We start from the raw sequence: 15696 nt of genomic DNA, 5'->3' as shown, positions 1-15696 counted from the left end.
ATACATTAAGCAGCATGTGAAAATACTATTGCCGAGTAAGGCAAAGTTAGTAATATAGTCTCACCCATAAGATAGTAGCCCCACCGACGTGTCTCTTACTGCCTGAGAGCCTCCGACGCGCGTTTCGCGATGTTAAAGTAAACCGCTTCGTCTGGGAGAATGATCATGTGAATGCCAGGGCTGTGGGCAGAGTTTCACCGCTCAGCACAGCCCAGCATGACAGCCCATCATCTCCCTGCTCCCGCCTCCTTCACTGCAGAGTGCTCAAGCAGGAGACACGCTGGGGTGTGACGAGCAGTGAAACTCCACCCACAGCCAATCAGTCACGGAGACTGGGGCCGGCAATGATGATGTGAGGTGAGCAGGAAGTTGACGTGACGTCACCAGATTCCCGAGGTCACCGAGTGCCGGGGTCAGGCGATGGGGAAGAGCAGACTACAATAGCGCTGCTCACAGGCACTATTAGCAACACACGGTATTTGAGAGAAGCCTTGTTTCTAAACATAATATCGTTGTGGCGAATAATGAATATGGGTGAACCACCCCTTTAAGTTTTTTATGATGAAAATATGTAAAATCAGCTTAAGTTCTTTGAGTTGCCAAACAAAGTATTGCTACTATTATGGAGCTAAGAATAGCATTTGATTCTATAATTTTTCATATTAGTTTAGGAAAAGCTTAAGTCATGCCATCTTATACATAATTTATTTATTTATTTTATGATCTTATAAAAAATGTATGCAGATAAATCAGCTCCCCTCTTTTTAAAGTTTCACCTTGGCATAAAGATCACACCCCAGCTAATCATTTGAGTAATACAGGAAGGAGAATGAGAATCCGGCATTCCAGACTAAGGAGACTTTTTTCTAGGGCACTAAACATATAAAAAATCATGTGATTCAAAGACAAGTGGACAATGTCTGTAGAAAAATGAGTTAATAAACCAAATGATAATTGTAAATAATGTACCCTTAAAAGCTTTTACCATTATTAGACTTTATGTTATTTGTGAACCAAGCTGATGTTATTGAAAAATACGAGTCTTGCAAACAGAACGAAACAAAATAAGCCCTTGTACAACAACATTGACAGAAAGGTTTATCAGTAAAAACCTGGGCTACACCGTTTGTCTTATTTTTAAGCTAATTAACTAATTAACTCTAAGTTTCTAAACCTGACATATACTTAAAGCATAACTATCATTTTAAGTTTTATTTAATAAATCAATAGCACACATCAAAAGAAGCAACTTTGTAATATATCTTATCAGACAAATCTGCTTCTTTCTCTGCCAGAACTGATCAGTCATTATCAAGTCTCAATTTGGAGGTAAAATCTGTGTTCAGTGAAGACTTTTCCACTACTCAGATAGGAGATGGTGGCTGTTACTGAGGAGATGCTATGATGACAGGAGGAGGGAGGAGCGAGATGAAAACGGAGGAGCTAGAGGCAGAGGAGGAGCTAAAGGCAAAGGGAGGAACTAGATGCAGAGGGAGGAGGTAGAGGCAGCACTCCACCCCTCTTCTATGTACATAGAATCTCATCAGTTCTATGTACATAGAATCTTATCATTCGCAGCTCTCATCTCCTCTCTCAGTAGTGGGAAAGTCTTCACTGAATACAGACTTTACTTCAGAATTGAGAATTTTGATAATGACTGATCAATTTTGGAAGAGAAAGATGCAAATTTATCTGATAAGATATATTACAAAGCTGCTCATTTCATATATACTATTGATTTATGGAATAAAAATGAAAACCATGAATACGCTTTAAGATTTAAAAAAAACTGTGTTAACATTTTTATACAAGAGCTCCAAAAATACTCAGGATTTAAGAATATAATATCATTAACTTCAATTAGCCCATTATCGTAATGATTTTTTTTTATAACAAGAAAAGTGAATGGTGGTTTGGATTTGTTTACTTGATTTTTTTTTTGTTTTTTTTATTAGAAGTTTATTTCATGAACCTAATATATATACAAGGGGTCTGTCAACCCAGTGTCATTTGTGAGCAAATTGTGTCATTACTAGAGATGAGCGAACCGGTCCCGGTTCGGCTCGAGGCCGGTTCGCCGAACGGGGGTCCCGTTCGAGTTCGGTTCGTCGAACGTTCGACGAACCGAACTCGAACGTATAGGCTATAATGGGAGGCAATCACAAACACATAAAAATGCATTATAAATGTACACAAACAGTTAATAAACATTGCCATAACACTTACCGGTCCTCGCGATCCCTTCTGCACTCTGTCTCCTGCCGCTATTCCATCCGATGATCGCTGAATCCTCCCGGTGACCTGCACTGCCAGCAGAGAAGCAGGACCTATCGTGACGTCAAAATAGCCATGTGACCAGTCACGTGGCTATTATCTCATTGGCTACAGACTGGTCACATGACTAGGACACGTCATGTAGGACCTGCGAGTGCATCTCTCCGGTACACGGTGCACATATGTGTATCGCCGTGTACCGGCGACATGCTCTAGCACACGGTCGACTCCCCGTTCCGTTAGGGACCGGCTGACACAGCCGGTCATTAACGGAGATCACCGTTGCCATAGCAACGCAGTTAGCGGTGACGTCACCGCTAACCGCGGCTCCGGGAGCACCGTTGCTATGGTAACGCGTCTGTCAGCGTTACCGCTAGCAGCCAGCACTGATCACTCACAGAGTGAAGGCTGCACGCTGCTTCCCGATTGTAGTGAGCATTGTAGTTAGGATGGAGGTTCCCCAGCCCCAAGTGATGCCCCTCACTACAATCGTCACTACTACTACACTAGAAAGAAAGAAGACAGAAGAGCAGGATCGTGGAGGGCTGACAGGGGTAATAAAGATGGAGTCTCTAATGTGTCTGTGTATTTATTTCTATTAAAGTATTTTTTCTCTGTGTGGTGTCTTTTTTTAACCCTTTATTGGAGATTCTTAATGGCCGGGTCAAACGTGCCTGACATTAAGAATCTCTGGCTTAATACTGGCTGGTAAAACAAAGCCAGTATTAACTCATGATTACCCAACAAGCCACCCGGCTCCAGGGCTGTTGGAAGAGTTGGATACAGCGCCAGATGATGGCGCTTCTATGAGAGCGCCATTTTCTGGGACGGCTGCGGACTGAAATCCGCAGCAGAGGCGCCCACAAACCTCGGGCTAACCTGTGCTGCGGATTCCAATCCCCAGCTGCCTAGTTGTACCCGGCTGGACACAAAAATAGGGCGAAGCCCACGTCATTTGTTTTTTAATTATTTCATGAAATAAGTGAAATAATTAAAAAAAACGGGCTTCCCTATATTTTTGGTTCCCAGCCGGGTACAAATAGGCAACTGGGGGTTGGAGGCAGCCCGTGGCTGCCAGCTGTACCTGGCTAGCATACAAAAATATGGCGAAGCCCACGTCATTTTTTTGGTGGGCAAAAAACTTCTGCATACAGTCCTGGATGGAGTATGCTGAGCCTTGTAGTTCTGCAGCTGCTGTCTGCTCTTCTCCATACAGACAGACAGCAGCTGCAGAACTACAAGGCTCAGCATACTCCATCCAGGACTGTATGCAGAAGTTTTTTGCCCCCTGAAAAAATTATGTGGCTTCGCCATATTTTTGTATGCTAGCCAGGTACAGCAGGCAGGTACGGCTGCCCCCAACCCCCAGTTGCCTATTTGTACCCGGCTGGGAACCAAAATTAAAGGGAAGCCCTTTTTTTATTATTTCATGAATTTCATGAAATAATTAGAAAACAAATGACGTAGGCTTTGCCCCATTTTTGTGTCCAGCCAGGTACAACTAGGCAGCTGGGATTGGAATCCGCACCACCGGTTGGCCTGAGCTTTCTGGGCCCCACTGCTGCGAATTGCAGTCTGCAGCCACCTCAGAAAATGGCATTTTCATAGAAGCGCCATCTTCTGACGCTGTATCCAACTCTTCCAGCACCTGCCTGCTATACCTGGCTAGCATACAAAAATATGGCGAAGCTCACGTCCTTTTTTTGTAGCTTTTTGGCAAAAAAAAAAAAAAATGCTTCCCTGGATTTTCCATTGCCAGTGAAGGTAACACCAAGCAGTGGGGGTTAGCAGCCAGTAGCTGCTTGGATTACCCTTAAGCTGGTGTCACACATAACGACGACGACAACGACGTCGCTGCTACGTCACCATTTTCTGTGACGTTGCAGCGACGTCCCGTCGCTGTCGCTGTGTGTGACATCCAGCAACGACCTGGCCCCTGCTGTGAGGTCGCCGGTCGTTGCTGAATGTCCAGCTTCATTTTTTGGTCGTCACTCTCCCGCTGTGACAAACACATCGCTGTGTGTGACAGCGAGAGAGCGACGAAATGAAGCGATCAGGAGCCGGCACTGGCAGCTGCGGTAAGCTGTAACCAGCGTAAACATCGGGTAACCAAGGGAAGACCTTTCCCTGGTTACCCGATGTTTACGCTGGTTACCAGCCTCCGCTCTTGCTGCCAGTGCCGGCTCCTGCACTGTGACATGTGGCTGCAGTATGCATCGGGTAATTAACCCGATGTATACTGTAGCAAGGAGAACAAGGAGCCAGCGCTAAGCAGTGCGCGCGGCTCCCTGCTCTCTGCACTGACATGTAGCTGCAGCACACATTGGGTTAATTAACCCGATGTGTGCTGCAGGAGAGCAAGGAGCCAGCGCTAAGCGCGGCTCCCTGCTCTCTGAACTGTGACATGTAGCTGCAGCACACATCGGGTTAATTAACCCGATGTGTGCTGCAGGAGAGCAAGGAGCCAGCGCTAAGCGCGGCTCCCTGCTCTCTGAACTGTGACATGTAGCTGCAGCACACATCGGGTTAATTAACCCGATGTGTGCTGCAGGAGAGCAAGGAGCCAGCGCTAAGCGCGGCTCCCTGCTCTCTGAACATGTAGCACAGCGACCTTATGATCGCTGCTTCTGCTGTGTTTGACAGCTAAGCAGCGATCATAACAGCGACTTACAAGGTCGCTGTTACGTCACCGAAAATGGTGACGTAACAGCGACGTCGTTGTCGCTGTCGTTTAGTGTGACACCAGCTTTAGCTAGCAATACAAAAAATGCAGTGGGAGCTAACATATATTTTTTTTAATTATTTATTTAAATAGCTAAAAATAAAATGGGCTTCCCTGTATTTTGATTGCTGGACATCACAGTGCTGTAAAAATAAATCTTTAAAAAAATGACGTAGCGCTCCGCGGTATTTTTGATTCTCAGCGCAGATAAAGCAGACAGCTATGGGTTGCCACCCCCATCTGCCTGCCGTTACCTTGGTTGGCAATCAAAATACAGGGAAGCCCATTAATTTTTTCTATTTAAAAAATAGTTAAAAAAAAAAATTACGTTGGGTCCCCCCATTTTTGATAGCCAGCTAGGGTAAAGCAGACGGCTGTAGCCTGAAAACCACAGCTGGCAGCTTTACCGTGGTTGGGGATCCAATGTGGAGGTCCCCTCAGGCTCTTTTTTATAATTATTTTATAAATATTAATAATTACACAATAAAAGTAGGGGACCCCCCAAATTGGATCACCAGCCAAGGTAAAGCGGACAGCTGTGGTCTGGTATTCTCAGGGTGGGAAGGTCCATAGTTATTGGGCCTTCACAGCCTAAAAATAGCAGGCCGCAGGCACCCCAGACGTGGCGCATCCACTAGATGCGCCAATCCTGGCGCTTCACCCCAGCTCATCCCGTGCCCTGGTGCAGTGGCAAACGGGGTAATAAATCGGGTTGATACTAGCTGTAAAGTCACCTGAGATCAAGCCCAGCAGTTTGTGATGTCATGGCGTCTATTAGATACCCAACATCATAAACTGTCAGTACTAACAAAAACAAAAAATCGACAAAAGAAATTTATTTGAAAAAACAGTCCCCAAAACATTTCCTCTTTCACCAATTTATTGTAAGAAAAAAAATAAAGGGGTCCCACGACGACTCTGGACCGTCTAGAATATGGGGGGGAGACACTCAGGGAACGTATCCCCCATTTTCTAGGAGTGCGGACCCTTCATGTGAGGAGTGTGGGTGCAATGAATCTGCACTCACTCTCCGCGGGTCCACAGCAGCAGAGTCCATGTCGTAATGGTTGCTACCAAAGCTGCAATGCCCTGCTCATGAGGTAAGGGCATGCCTAATCAGGAGAACTACTGTAGAGGAAGCTCTGCTCACTGGTATATAGGTGCTCAGAGGTAATAATAGATAAAATTAGTGAGTAACCTCGGCACTCTAAATCTCCCAGACTAAGTCAGTAAGTCACAACGGATAGTAATGCAAAATCACTCTTTATTGGTCCGTATTAAGAAATTTTTTTTTTCATAAGCATATATGTTTTTGTCCAAAACAAGTTACAAATGACGTTTCGGCCTGAGCCTTCGTCAGATTGGACTTATCTGCATGTAATCATGAAAAATGACAATAATCAGTATCACATAAGAGTGAGAGAACAATAACATAAACTCGAACAATGTAGAGGTACAATTGGGATGCAGCAAAAAAATTGCAACACAGCAAGAAATGAAACACATGATACAAATGTCATAATACAGTACAAGGACAATATAGTAATGACAAATATGGGGTCAGAGTAGACTTAGACAGCTCTGGTACGAAAGAGATGTCAATCATAAAGTAACATGTGCAGTAGCTGTAGAGCTACACTATGCATGGCAGAGCTAATGGGTAGACCGACCATAGAAAAAGTAGAGAAAAAGTGGAGAAAAAGTGGAGAATAAGTGGAACATAAGAGGAGAAAAAGTGGAGAAAAAGTGGAGAAAAAAGTGGAGAAAAAGTGGAGAAAAAGTGGAGAAAAAGTGGAGCATAAGAGGAGAAAAAGTGGAGAAAAAGTGGAGAAAAAAGTGGAGAAAAAGTGGAGAAAAAGTGGAGAAAAAGTGGAGAAAAAGTGGAGAAAAAGTGGAGATTAAGAGGAGAAAAAGTGGAGAAAAAGTGGAGAAAAAGTGGAGCATAAGAGGAGAAAAAGTGGAGAAAAAAGTGGAGAAAACGTGGAGAAAACGTGGAGAAAAAGTGGAGAAAAAGTGGAGCATAAGAGGAGAAAAAGTGGAGAAAAAGTGGAGAAAAAGTGGAGCATAAGAGGAGAAAAAGTGGAGAAAAAGTGGAGAAAAAGTGGAGAAAAAGTGGAGCATAAGAGGAGAAAAAGTGGAGAAAAAGTGGAGAAAAAAGTGGAGAAAAAGTGGAGAAAAAGTGGAGAAAAAGTGGAGATTAAGAGGAGAAAAAGTGGAGAAAAAGTGGAGAAAAAGTGGAGCATAAGAGGAGAAAAAGTGGAGAAAAAAGTGGAGAAAACGTGGAGAAAACGTGGAGAAAAAGTGGAGAAAAAGTGGAGCATAAGAGGAGAAAAAGTGGAGAAAAAGTGGAGAAAAAGTGGAGAAAAAGTGGAGAAAAAGTGGAGAAAAAGTGGAGATTAAGAGGAGAAAAAGTGGAGAAAAAGTGGAGAAAAAGTGGAGCATAAGAGGAGAAAAAGTGGAGAAAAAAGTGGAGAAAACGTGGAGAAAAAGTGGAGAAAAAGTGGAGAAAAAGTGGAGAAAAAGTGGAGCATAAGAGGAGAAAAAGTGGAGAAAAAAGTGGAGAAAACGTGGAGAAAAAGTGGAGAAAAAGTGGAGAAAAAGTGGAGCATAAGAGGAGAAAAAGTGGAGATTAAGAGGAGAAAAAGTGGAGAAAAAGTGGAGAAAAAGTGGCGAAAAAGTGGAGCATAAGAGGAGAAAAAGTGGAGAAAAAAGTGGAGAAAAAGTGGAGAAAAAGTGGAGAAAAAGTGGAGATTAAGAGGAGAAAAAGTGGAGCATAAGAGGAGAAAAAGTGGAGAAAAAAGTGGAGAAAAAGTGGAGAAAAAGTGGAGCATAAGAGGAGAAAAAGTGGAGAAAAAGTGGAGAAAAAGTGGAGCATAAGAGGAGAAAAAGTGGAGAAAAAGTGGAGAAAAAGTGGAGAAAAAGTGGAGCATAAGAGGAGAAAAAGTGGAGAAAAAGTGGAGAAAAAAGTAGAGAAAAAGTGGAGAAAAAGTGGAGAAAAAGTGGAGAAAAAGTGGAGATTAAGAGGAGAAAAAGTGGAGAAAAAGTGGAGAAAAAGTGGAGCATAAGAGGAGAAAAAGTGGAGAAAAAAGTGGAGAAAACGTGGAGAAAACGTGGAGAAAAAGTGGAGAAAAAGTGGAGCATAAGAGGAGAAAAAGTGGAGAAAAAGTGGAGAAAAAGTGGAGAAAAAGTGGAGATTAGGAGGAGAAAAAGTGGAGCATAAGAGGAGAAAAAGTAGAGAAAAAAGTGGAGAAAAAGTGGAGAAAGTGGAGAAAAAAATGGAGAAAAAGTGGAGAAAAAGTGGAGAAAAAGTGGAGAATAAGAGGAGAAAAAGTGGAGAAAAAGTGGAGAATAAGAGGAGAAAAAGTGGAGAATAAGTGGAGAAAAAAATGGAGAAAAAGTGGAGAAAAAGTGGAGAAAAAGTGGAGCATAAGAGGAGAAAAAGTGGAGAAAAATTGGAGAAAAAGTGGAGAAAAAGTGGAGCATAAGAGGAGAAAAAGTGGAGAAAAAAGTGGAGAAAAAGTGGAGAAAAAGTGGAGCATAAGAGGAGAAAAAGTGGAGAAAAAGTGGAGAAAAAGTGGAGCATAAGAGGAGAAAAAGTGGAGAAAAAGTGGAGAAAAAGTGGAGAAAAAGTGGAGCATAAGAGGAGAAAAAGTGGAGAAAAAAGTGGAGAAAAAGTGGAGAAAAAGTGGAGAAAAAGTGGAGAAAAAGTGGAGAAAAAGTGGAGATTAAGAGGAGAAAAAGTGGAGAAAAAGTGGAGAAAAAGTGGAGCATAAGAGGAGAAAAAGTGGAGAAAAAAGTGGAGAAAACGTGGAGAAAACGTGGAGAAAAAGTGGAGAAAAAGTGGAGAAAAAGTGGAGAAAAAGTGGAGCATAAGAGGAGAAAAAGTGGAGAAAAAAGTGGAGAAAACGTGGAGAAAAAGTGGAGAAAAAGTGGAGAAAAAGTGGAGCATAAGAGGAGAAAAAGTGGAGATTAAGAGGAGAAAAAGTGGAGAAAAAGTGGAGAAAAAGTGGAGAAAAAGTGGAGAAAAAGTGGAGCATAAGAGGAGAAAAAGTGGAGAAAAAAGTGGAGAAAAAGTGGAGAAAAAGTGGAGAAAAAGTGGAGATTAAGAGGAGAAAAAGTGGAGCATAAGAGGAGAAAAAGTGGAGAAAAAAGTGGAGAAAAAGTGGAGAAAGTGGAGAAAAAAATGGAGAAAAAGTGGAGAAAAAGTGGAGAAAAAGTGGAGAATAAGAGGAGAAAAAGTGGAGAAAAAGTGGAGAAAAAGTGGAGAATAAGAGGAGAAAAGGTGGAGAATAAGTGGAGAAAAAAATGGAGAAAAAGTGGAGAAAAAGTGGAGAAAAAGTGGAGCATAAGAGGAGAAAAAGTGGAGAAAAAGTGGAGAAAAAGTGGAGAAAAAGTGGAGCATAAGAGGAGAAAAAGTGGAGAAAAAAGTGGAGAAAAAGTGGAGAAAAAGTGGAGCATAAGAGGAGAAAAAGTGGAGAAAAAGTGGAGAAAAAGTGGAGCATAAGAGGAGAAAAAGTGGAGAAAAAGTGGAGAAAAAGTGGAGAAAAAGTGGAGCATAAGAGGAGAAAAAGTGGAGAAAAAGTGGAGAAAAAAGTGGAGAAAAAGTGGAGAAAAAGTGGAGAAAAAGTGGAGAAAAAGTGGAGATTAAGAGGAGAAAAAGTGGAGAAAAAGTGGAGCATAAGAGGAGAAAAAGTGGAGAAAAAAGTGGAGAAAACGTGGAGAAAACGTGGAGAAAAAGTGGAGAAAAAGTGGAGAAAAAGTGGAGAAAAAGTGGAGAAAAAAGTGGAGAAAACGTGGAGAAAAAGTGGAGAAAAAGTGGAGAAAAAGTGGAGCATAAGAGGAGAAAAAGTGGAGATTAAGAGGAGAAAAAGTGGAGAAAAAGTGGAGAAAAAGTGGAGAAAAAGTGGAGAAAAAGTGGAGCATAAGAGGAGAAAAAGTGGAGAAAAAAGTGGAGAAAAAGTGGAGAAAAAGTGGAGAAAAAGTGGAGATTAAGAGGAGAAAAAGTGGAGCATAAGAGGAGAAAAAGTGGAGAAAAAAGTGGAGAAAAAGTGGAGAAAATGGAGAAAAAAATGGAGAAAAAGTGGAGAAAAAGTGGAGAAAAAGTGGAGAATAAGAGGAGAAAAAGTGGAGAAAAAGTGGAGAAAAAGTGGAGAATAAGAGGAGAAAAAGTGGAGAATAAGTGGAGAAAAAAATTGAGAAAAAGTGGAGAAAAAGTGGAGAGAAAGTGGAGAAAAAAATGGAGAAAAAGTGGAACACCCTTTGGTACCTTTCATGTGGCACTAAGGGGTGCTTAGCTTTGTATTTAGCCAAAAAAATGAAAAAAAAATGACATAGGGTTCCCCCTAGTTTTGTAGCCAGCTAGGGTAAAGCAGACGGCTGCAGCCTGCAGACCACAGCTGGCAACCTCACCTTGGCTGGTAATCCAAAACTGAGGGCACCCCACGCTGTTATTTTAAATTAAATAAATAATTAAAAAAAAAAACACGTAGGGGTCCCCCAAAATTGGATCACCAGCCAAGGTAAAGCAGACAGCTGGGGCCTGATATTCTCAGACTAGGGAGGTCCATGGTTATTGGAATCTCCCCAGCCTAAAAATAGCAGGCCGCAACCGCCCCAGAAGTGGCGCATCCATTAGTTGCGCCAATCCTGGTGCTTCGCCCCAGCTCATCCCGCGCCCTGGTGCGGTGGCAAACGGGGTAATATTTGGGGTTAATACCAGATGTGTAATGTCACCTGGCATCAAGCCCTGGGGTTGGTGAGGTCAGGCGTCTATCAGATACCCGACATCACCAACCCAGTCAGTAATAAAAAAAAAATACACGACAAACACATTTTTATTTGAAAAAACACTCCCCAAAACATTCCCTCTTTAACCAATTTATTAGATTGAAAAACAAATCCAGGTCTGGTGTAATCCAAGGGGTTGCCATGACGATGCACACTGTCCCAGTCAATGAAGAGCAGGATGTTCCCCATTGGCTGGGAGAGCAATGCAGTGACCTGAGCTAACATCAATGGGTCAGCCCAGGTCACTGCAGGGGGGTGACAAGTGCTGCTGTCAGTGAGGTACATTACCTGCGCTGATCTCCAGCACACTGACAGCCCCTGTCACTGAGGTCAATGACCGGCGCCTTCACATCAAGTATCGCGAGAGGTCCGTGACGTCACCGCTAGTCAGTCTCGGGTCGGAAGCGATAGGTGATGTGACAAGCGGCGGCCATGGAGGACAGTGACAGCGCTGAGGTCGGGATGGCGGGACTTCATCACCGCAGGTAAGCCGAGCGAGCGAGCGGGCGGGCGGGCGGGCTGGCGGGGGGGGGGGGGGGGGGACGGGGAGTGGATGTGTGTGTGTGTGTGTGTTTGTGTATGTGTATGTATGTATGTGTACATGCCGCGGGCAGGAGGGGGTGGAGCGAGCTGAGCGGGAAAGTGTGGGCTTCCTGCACGTAACTAAGATAAACATCGGGTTACTAACCAAAGCGCTTTGCTTGGATACCCGATGTTTATCTTGGTTACCAGCTTGTGGCAGGCTGCCAGCGATGGCTCCTGCTCACTGTAGCTGTAAAAAGCCGTGCTTTTTGCTGCTAGAACCGTTCTCGAACGTATCTAGAACTATCGAGCTTTTAGCAAAAAGCTCGAGTTCTAGTTCGATCTCGAACAGCCCAAAAATCACTCGAGCCGCGAACTGGAGAACCACGAACCACGAACCGTGCTCAACTCTAGTCATTACTAGTAGAGTTAAGCGGATGAGGCAAAATTTAAATTTGTCTGTTTGCGTGGATTTTCTCAGTCTATTAAATTAACTGAGAATATAATCTCCGCAAATTTGATTTCCCTTTTTATGCCCTAGGTTTGCTCAAGACACCAAATAGTAAATTTAATAAGGAAAAAAAATTAAAAAATCTTTCTACTAACCTTACCACACACCTCTCCAGCCCCTCCGCTCCTCACCCTCAAATCTCCGTATCTCGCTGTATGCTTTTTTCACTGCCACTCAAGTTGTTTCACTTGGATTTATTGAGCTAGGTCAAAAATTCATTCACTTAAGGGGCCCTGGAGGGTTCAGTGCAAGGTCAGAATGTCATGACATGCGCAGTGCTTGTGCATGCGTAGAACCGTTCTGGGAACAGCATGAGAGGTACAATATTCAATGCTTGAGGCAGTAATCAAAATACAACTGTGCACAGATGAGTGATGGTGTAATGCAGACATAGAGTTGTCCTTTAAGATGAGTAGAGATGAGTGACCCTTTGGAAGTTTGGTTCGCCAGGTACATTCGAACCTTAAAAATGTTTGGTTTGTGACCCCGACTTGATCCGAACCTCAATGGGAGTCTGTAATTGGGCAGTTCGTGGCTCCACCCACATGCTGCCAGTCATAAGCAGAACACTTCCGGGGGAAAGTGGGTGAGGTTTTTCCATTTTTTTGTGTGTGCACACTGCATCTTATCACGCTGATTTTACCCCAAATGCGAGCTATTCAACACAGCAAGCAGGTTGCACAGAGCTGAGCACCACTCATACCCAGGCACAGAGCGCTGCTCACTTGAGTGGTTTGCACTCTTAACTCACTTGAACTTCAAATCTGAACTTTGTTTTTTTTGGAAGCCGATTTCCGAACCATGAACATCAAACATCAGGTTTACTTATCTCTAAAGATTAGGAGTGTTTTTTTATAACCTTTTAATGCTCATGTGCAACTTAGAAAACTGGTGGCTAGTCGTACCAGTTTGTTGAATCTGATTTTGAATCTAATTACATAAAATCTGCATTTTAACAAATGCAATTGTTTATAAAATTCAAACAGAATTCAATTCCACTAATTTTTTTGGGCTTATCTATAGTTAAGGCATCACTATTCACATATTTAACTATACATATAATATTTAAAGTAACTATGCTCATTTTCCTAAAACAAAGACAGAGTAGTGACTGTCACCTAGGATCCTACAGCACTAGGCCAACAATAAATTTTTTTTCACCCCAATGGCCTTTCCAAGTGGTCTCCGTTTTTCCACCTTACATTTTGCTGTAGCAGATAAACCCTTTCCACACATTTTGACCTAAATTGACTCACAAATCTTTATTGCTAATTCATCTGTAGCCTAGCAGGATGGTTACCTTCTATCTTCAGTGATCTTGTTAATTATTACAAGAAGCAATGGGATGAATCTTAAAGGAAGGATATTCAGATTAGACATTAGGAAAAACTTTCTCACAGTTTGGGCAGTCAGGGAGTGGAACAGGCTACCACGGGAGGTGGTGAGCTCTTCCTCAATGGAAATCTTCAAGTGGAATCTGGTTAAACATATAGCTGGGATGATTTAGGAAAGGACCCAATGGCCCTTCAGGTCCCTTCCAACTCTACCATTCTATGATTAGTTCTTCTGTGATATTTTGCTTAGGTCACTCTGTTTTTTGCAACTTCTTGGCTCCTTTGTTTTGCCTTAAATCAGAGAGCTCATCATTGCTATGGATCACAAATTTACTTTTTCTCTACCATACAGGCCTTCTATAAGTGAATAGTGCAATCTAATTTGATTTGTTTTCTGTGTCTTGGTAGCAGATTAATCGTGTTGTCGTCTAGAAGTTTAGTGTCAAAGGCAATTTTAAATCAGTACGTAAATTAATATTTGTGTTAATTCGCAATTAGGCTTTTTGAGGCTTGTGAGTTCTGTCAGAGTTATGTATTAATATTAAAATAAATTGCTCCACGAACAAAAGACATTTTAATCAATAGATTATGAAATAATAAGTTCCATAGTTGGATGCGCTAACAAATTATTCCTGTACTGAGATAATCTTATAAATATGTCTTTAGTGTGTACTAGTATCTACTGTGTCTAATAAATAGAGATACTACAGGTCATGGTCTGCAAATACCACAGACCCTGGCCAGATGGGAAGCATAAGTCACTTATGATATGTGAGTGTACAGACAATACTGCAGGGATTCACAGTTGTTGGTTTCTGAGAAAACATACTCCCCTATCTATCTTATCACAGGTTTACTGTTTCTGCAATATATACAGTTTCCTGAACTCATCATAAATAACGTTAGTATTGTTGGAGCACCAGCAGCCTTTGAGTTTGTATGTCACCGAATTCTTTTTTGAGATAGCAGGACTGATGACATGTTAGAAGCACTCACTCCTGTGATAAAACAGACAGGGAAATATGTTTCCTCAGGTAAGGAAATATATTAATTTAGAAAGCAGCAGCTGTGAGCCCCTTCTGTGTCATATCTGTATACTCAATTATTATAATTGACTTAGGTTTTTCTCCTTGGCAAGGAGCTGTGGTATGTGTAGGTCATGAACTGAAGCAACACTGGATCGTAAGATGCAATCATTGCATAGCACATAGCAGAGACCCATTTATAAGGTTATCTCGGCACAGGAACATTTTTTTTATACATCCCATTATGGGATTATTACTAGATCTTTTAATTAAAATGTACTTTCTTTGATTGATAACACCTTTACCATTCAGCTAGAAACCTAAGAATGAGCAAAACGGCCAATAAATTCAGATAAAAACAGATTGCTCGTGTCATGCAATGTTCGGCTCTGCACACACTTGGTGCACGGTGGCATTAGACTCTTCACACTACAGAGTCTGGTAAGTAACCTGATGCTTCAGAGTTGTTTAGCCACTGTTAGGTGCTGGCTGATTCAGGATTCAATAATAGCTCCAGGTTGTGCAGTGATTCCAGTCTTATAGTGATGATCATATTTTGGGGACCTGTGGAGTGTTTATTGTGTGGTGTGGAAGTTTCTTGGTTTACTTTTTCCCCTTTCTGTTATTTTCCCCTGTACATGCATTGTTGCTGCTTTGTGTTTGATTGTTGTGTGTAGGAGTTTTGTTTTTTCCCCTGTCCATGTTTCATTGGGGGGTTTGTGACTATGGTCCCATCTCACCCCTTTTGTGGAGGAGGTGGGAGTTATACCAGAGCTTGGACAGGAGTTAGGGTCATGCTGGTGACTCAGACCTCACTACCATCAAGCGTACCTTTGAGCTAAGGGACAGCGTAGGGTCCCCAGTCTGAAGGTCAGCCTAGGTGTCCCCACTCTATTGCTCTACAGCATGACAGCTACCTAGTGTAAAGAAGGATATCAAAAATAGCAACAAGAAGAGGAGATTAAAACTCCCCCAAAAAAGTATTATAAAATGTACTCACAGCCAAAAAGGGCAACCAGTCCAGTTAGCCCAGGCCAACACATCTAATGCACAAACAGGATGTCGACAAGCCTCTCAACATGATGGACACTTCACAGGTGCAAGGTAAATTGCACACTAGTGGCGCGCTTAAGGCACTGTAGTGTTCACACTTGTATGCGCATGGTGTCCAGCCAGCAACCTATTACCACGCCCTTACTATTAGATTAGGCGGGTTACTCGGACACTACTCACTGCAGCACGCAAGGGACAGAAATTCCACTATGCACGGCCGTATTAAGAGGCCCGGATGCACCCCGCAAAGTCAAAGTGCAAAAAATACATATAAAATATATGTGAGGTATTAGTTTGTAAATTGGCCAATGTACGTAATTGGAATGGAATTTCTGTCCCTTGCGTGCTGCAGTGAGTAGTGTTCGAGTAACCCGCCTAAAGAAGGATAAAAAACACAAAGCTGTTTTATTGTCCACGTAGATGCAGGACCTTGCATCCAGTAATTCTGGTTTACTACTAATAATATAG

Source organism: Anomaloglossus baeobatrachus, chromosome 4, assembly GCF_048569485.1.
Source record: "Anomaloglossus baeobatrachus isolate aAnoBae1 chromosome 4, aAnoBae1.hap1, whole genome shotgun sequence".
Taxonomy (NCBI): domain Eukaryota; kingdom Metazoa; phylum Chordata; class Amphibia; order Anura; family Aromobatidae; genus Anomaloglossus; species Anomaloglossus baeobatrachus.
This window is presented reverse-complemented; position numbering follows the sequence as displayed.